At 45.5% G+C, this 5,818-nt stretch overlaps 1 long non-coding RNA gene across 1 annotated transcript; it reads left to right on the top strand.

Annotated features, from left to right (window-relative positions):
* Nucleotides 1-238: 238 nt before the first annotated feature.
* On the top strand, nt 239-2,986 carry LOC108925371 (uncharacterized). The gene is made up of 3 exons (XR_001965396.1): nt 239-526; nt 2,135-2,401; nt 2,965-2,986. It is a non-coding gene; the product is annotated as an uncharacterized LOC108925371 (long non-coding RNA).
* The last annotated feature ends 2,832 nt before the right edge of the window (nt 2,987-5,818 follow it).

Here is a 5,818-nt window from a genome sequence, read left to right as displayed (position 1 = left end):
TGGAAGCAGTAGACACGGCGGCAGGCTTTTTTCGTAACTGGGCAACGAACGTGTCTTGACGCCCAGTTGCTCTAATAGAATTACATAGCAGGTTGTAAAACAAGCCGTGTCATAATCAACGCTGCTCCGAGGGCGGCGGGATATCAGTCACGCTGCGGTCCAGCGGACTGACGTCTCCATCGCTACGCGTCCCTCGCTCGAGCCTCCGAGTCCGACTCGACTGACAGCCAATCGCAGCGCACCTCCGCCTGCACGCGGGTAGCCGCGCTCGGTGTGTCCGCTTCGTGTCCCGGATCGTTTTTGGAAATAATCGGGATGGTTTAAACTTTAAGCGTTTTAAGTCCAGAATCCCTATTATGGTAACTGAAGTTATGTTTACTTTTAAGGTGTTTTACACTATTTGTGCAAATCATGGTTCCACGTGACGTTACCCGGTCTTGTGTGAAGTTCACCAATCAGATGATTTGGTTTAAAACTTTGTTTTATCATGATTCATGGTATCTTACCGTCAAACAGTGGAGTAAAGGTAAGAAACTGGACTAATAATGGGTGAATGAGTGTGTGCATGTGTGCGGTTACCCTACAATCACGGTCTGGTGTCCTGTTTAAAATTGTCCCTCCTCCTGAGTTTTGTGCACCTACTCGTGCGATGAACATCATCATCATCATTGTGGAAAGAAACAAACTGTTTACTTAATCACATGTCTACACTAGGAGAAAGAGTGACATAGTGGCAATGTACAAATTGTGTTTCTCTGACTCAGAGTCTGAGATGTACGTGGCTTTGGAGAAAAGCGTCCGCTAAATTAAATGTAAATGGTGCGCGGGGATAGGCTCCGTTCCACCACGATCCTGCTCAGGGCAAGCAGTTATCTCAAGTGAATGGATACCAGCATTGCTTTTGCAACTCCTGTGCGCTTGTTCTCGAACGGTTTGAGCTACAGTGTTCCAGGGCAGAAGAAACGAGGCCCTTGGGGTGGGCCGGGCCGCATGAAGGAACCTGTCCGTCAGAAATGCTCTAAACCTGCTAGGACTGTGGCTCTTTCCACCCTCACGACTCCCGTGAACTTAATTTCATGAAGGGAAACTGTTGTATATTTTCTAAATAACAGTATTACCAGACTTACTAGACAGGAACTATGAAGATACGATATGAAAGTGTTCATCTGCCCCTCTCCTGCCCAAGCACACACACGGAAATAATAGCGATCACTCGCTGCACTTGGGTGGTGCGAGGGGACGTGGGTTTGACCCCAGGTAAGTCTGCGTGTGGAGTTTGCATGTTCTCCCCGTGTCTGTGTGGGTTTCCTACAGGTGCTCTGGTTTCCTCCCACACTCCATAGACATGCTGTTGAGGTTCACCCACAGTGTGTGTGTTCCACTGGTGTATGGATGAGTGACCCATTGTAAGCAGTGTATCTAGCAGTGTAATTCACCACGGTGAATAAGGTGTGTGGGCTGATGACACTACATAGAGTTCATTGGAAGTCGCTTTGGAGAAAAACATCTTCTGAATATGTAAATGTAAGTGGTCTCAGTGATTAGAAATTCTTGAATTTAAGCCTTACTCATCTTTGAAGACACACACTGTTTTTAGCTGACACTTTGCAAAGCGACCTGCAGTGTTGGATTTTGAATGTTATTGACAATTATTTAGCCTTTTATAAAGTTGGGTTTGTTCACTACGCCACCTGCTGCCCCATAAACCGTACTAAGCAGTCGGGTGTGGTGGTGGAAAAAATGTGCATTTCGTATAAACTTAGCTTTTAAGATATACAAAATATAAGGCTGTTAAGTTATTCTATCCATCCATCCATCCATCCATCGTCAGCAACCGCTCATCCCAAGTGGGGTCGCGGCAAACCGGAGCCTAACTGGCAACACAGGGCGCAAGGCCAAAGGGGGAGGGGACACACCCAGATGGGACGCTGTTATTTTAAATGTTTATTTCTAATTAAATTATCCGGAAGACGCTTCATATGAAAGATTGTAACAAATGCCTGCAGATAGGAACCGGCTCTATTTGAGCAGAATCCCAGATCGTGTCGTGTTCCATTTTCACATGTTAAATGAGAGCTAGAACGACGGAGGCCGAAACATGGCTCACATTGTGGTTTCTTTTTCACGTTCGCAGTGAAGTGCGTGATGATTTCCTGCAGGCGGCAAAACGCCCGGTTTGTCTGTGCTGCGCGACGCCTGCAAGCCTCCAGATGTGCGCTGGATCGGGCGCGTGCGCCGAATACCAACGCGAGCTTGACATCACCGTGCTCAGTTTTCGCTCCTGAAACGCGCCGGACGTTTGCCTGCGTTTATTCCCTGCGCTCGGACCCCAGAAAATGCACTCGGTAATCCGGAGTTCTTTCAGTAACATGGACGGATTGGTACGCCTTCACATCGTAAGGTTGTGACTTTTTCAAACTAGATCACAGACCTTTGAAAAATATTTCCCTCCCCCACACACCCTGTGGCTCTTCTGTCAACCGTACCTTTCTGTGCTCTATAATAAATGAGGGTGAAAATATATTTGCAGAAAGTCCACAATATTCTGCCTGTCTGCCTCCTCCCCACCTATACAATGACACACACACACACTGCCTGAAACCGCTTGTCCCAAGCACGGTCACCGCAAGTTGGAGCCTAACCCAGCAACGCAGGGCTGGAGGGGGAGGGGACACACCCAGGACAGGATTCCAGTCCATCACAAGGCACCCCAAGTGAGCCTCGAACCCCAGACCCACCAGAGAGCAGGCGCAGGCCAAACCTGCTGCGTCACCGCACCCCCTGCTACAATGTCTCACACGCTTCGTTATTATTTTCTTCTTCAGCTCCAATACTTATGAGACCCATCACACTGAAGATGTCAGGTGTGGGATGAGGAGGCCATTTATTTTGTCTGCTTGAATGATTATGATGAATAGTAATGATATACTCAGGGGTTTTAAATAATTAAACCTTTTCTTCCAGCGCCAAGGATGCCAGCGGTTCATAGTTCACCTAAAGAACTGTGCACACAACTGTAAGTAATAAACGTGATGGTTAGTCTTGCGTGATGCAATTTGATTAGTGAAAAAAACACTTGTTTTACTCCACTTATTTAGACCTGGGAGTACAAGTGGCCGATAGGGGGTCTGATTGGTTCCTTGGCTCGGCCGGGTCTGTCCTGGTTCCGAAGGACGCACCTGTCTCTGCTGGGTTGCGCTGGTATCGGTGCGCTGACCCACATTGCTGCACGCTGCAGCTGGACCTGAGGAAGCCGTCATGGCCCCTGGTGTGTGGGTGATGGAGAGCGGCAGGGGGTGCAGAGTGGAAGCAGTCAGTTGCTCAGCTGCATGTTGCCTGTGATTTACAACTCTGTATCCTGTACTGCAGGTAACAGTACATAAGTACACTGGTTAGAAAACGGAAGGTTGCTGGTTTGAATCCCGGTCCCCACAACTGATGTTGTACCCTTCAGTAAACCTACCCTGAATTGCTCCAGTAACATTTGCCTTTGGAATGTTAGGAGAAGAACAGTTGGCTCTATGAATAAATGTGAATGTAATGTACTTATTAAATTTCCACTGTCCACGTCAGGCTTCAGCTGTTAATATTCCGGCAAGTTTTAAAACCCCATCTTAAAAGCTTATCCTCCTCAAAGCTGCACCTCCTCAGACAGATGAATGTCAGCGTGTGTGTGTGTGTGTTAGAATGATTACAGCTCCAGGATCTATTTCATCAGAGCAGCAGAGGAAGGGAAATGTTTCCATTTGTACGCATCAGCTTTGGATGCTCTAACAAAGGGAGTACATATGGCTGTGTGAGGATTCCAGCAGAGGGGTTTTACAGAAGCTGCTCCACCCTGCGTATGATTCATTAGCAAGCATGACAGCCCCACTTTGTGTCTGTTGCCATGGTTACCTTGGCTCACACCGATGAACGTCAGCCTTCTTTTTGCAGCTCCTTCTCCTCCCCCTTTCCAAGCAGGTTGGCAATGAGTCGGCTGATCGTCCGCAGTCCAGACGCACTTACAAAGATCCAGCCCACTGACCAACCAAGAAGGTGAAGTATGATGCTCTGCCCAACTTGCTACTGCACCAAACATATTGGTACAAAGTGTCACTCATCACTCATTTACCATTTGCGGTGCTCAGGTTAGTGATTCCAGTCCTTGACAGAAAACAGTACATGGTTGTTGTCTCTAAGCATCAGATCTTAATGGCTTTACTCAGGTATTTATTAAATAATGAAATCACCTGTTTCAGGTCTTGATCAGAATTAATTATGACACATTATTGACCAGGGAAGTGTTTAATCTACAAGTAGATATAAGAAAACTTGATGCGAATGGGTTGCTTATAGGTTTTCCTTCAGTTAATCTCAGACCTGCTGTTCTACAAAATGTGCAGTTGACCCAGAATTGATGTTTGTTGCTTGTACAGTGCTTTCTTGAACCTTCTCAGATAATCTGTCAGAGCAACCCACTAACCCCCCCCCCCCCCCCCCCACAGTTGCTAATGCTGAAGAAAGCGATCTTAGCCTGCTCATCCGGTAATGTTTTGTGGAGGTGGTTGGAAGGAGTTTCCATGGCAACGGGAAGATGGGTAACCCTGCTGTGCTCAAGGCACTATTTTATTGCAGAAGCACTGTGCTGAATCAATTTTTAACCAGGATGAAGCTTGGCTGAAACCGTGCTCCAGATTCGCTGCTGATTTCATTTGGGAGTAGACTCACGGAACGAGGTGGAGAAGAAAAGGGAGAAAATAGGCACCGGCGTCTTATTTCTGGTGCTGCAAACTAGGCCGTGGGCTGTGTGTTTCTGTCAATTGTAGTAGGCAAGCTCGCTTCTTCCGGTTTGCCTTGTTCTCGTGCCGCAAGGGTGATGGTGATCAAAAAACCCAGGTTCATATCTGTTCTCTTTTAGTACTCTTGATCAAGCTTCCTTAGATATGTCTGCTTCCCAGAGGCTCGATAGCTCAACGTGGCAGTCTCCTTTCGGCGGGTATTGAGATGTCGTGTCAGTCACCCACCCAGGGCTGAGACCTAATTACCGACTTAATTTGTGAGGTCATGCACATAAATCTGGTTGCTCTACTGTATGTAGATCTCATTTGTGTAATATATATCTATTATATCTGATTAAGTCTAGTACAGGCTGGTTCGAAGGGTCTATGAAGGTGTGTTTTGCTACGTACAAAAATCCTAGCACAATCCACATCCAATAATAGTGTAGATATACTTAAATAGTGATAGCAAAAAGAGAAAAATAAGACAGGGTAACACCAGGATAAAGGGAATGGACACAAATGATAGAACTCCATACAATCCCTTATCTTATCTTATCCCTTATCTTATTCTATGGAAAAACGCCAAACAAAAAAAAAAAAAAAGCTATTGGTATGCACTAAAAATGTCTTTCCGCATTACATGATTGTACACAGTTCCATAATGCAGCACACACATTAAAATAACTGAAAATCCATCAAAGACCGCATGAAATTAACAATTTGTCCTGTTCTAATAAAAATAGTATATAATTCTCTATCAACCCCGTTTGCTTCCCTGCCACCAGTTTCTCACTGCGGTATTTTTTTTTTTTTTTTTGGTCATTTTACACTTTACCCTCTTTACATTTACAGTACAGTTTGTATGTGCACAGGAAGTGAGATTTGAACCTGGGTTTATTCATTGTAAGGTGAGCACTCAGCCTAATAATAACTGCCCATTTACAATTCTATAGTCTACAGTCCTTAATATACAATAAGATGGGTCAATGTCTGGTTTCAATTTAATAATTTCTACTCTTAAGTCTTTTCTTTTTGCATTACTGCAGCTCAGATCT

This window comes from Scleropages formosus, chromosome 13 (genome assembly GCF_900964775.1).
Source record: "Scleropages formosus chromosome 13, fSclFor1.1, whole genome shotgun sequence".
Taxonomy (NCBI): Eukaryota; Metazoa; Chordata; class Actinopteri; order Osteoglossiformes; family Osteoglossidae; genus Scleropages; species Scleropages formosus.
This window is presented reverse-complemented; position numbering and strand designations above follow the sequence as displayed.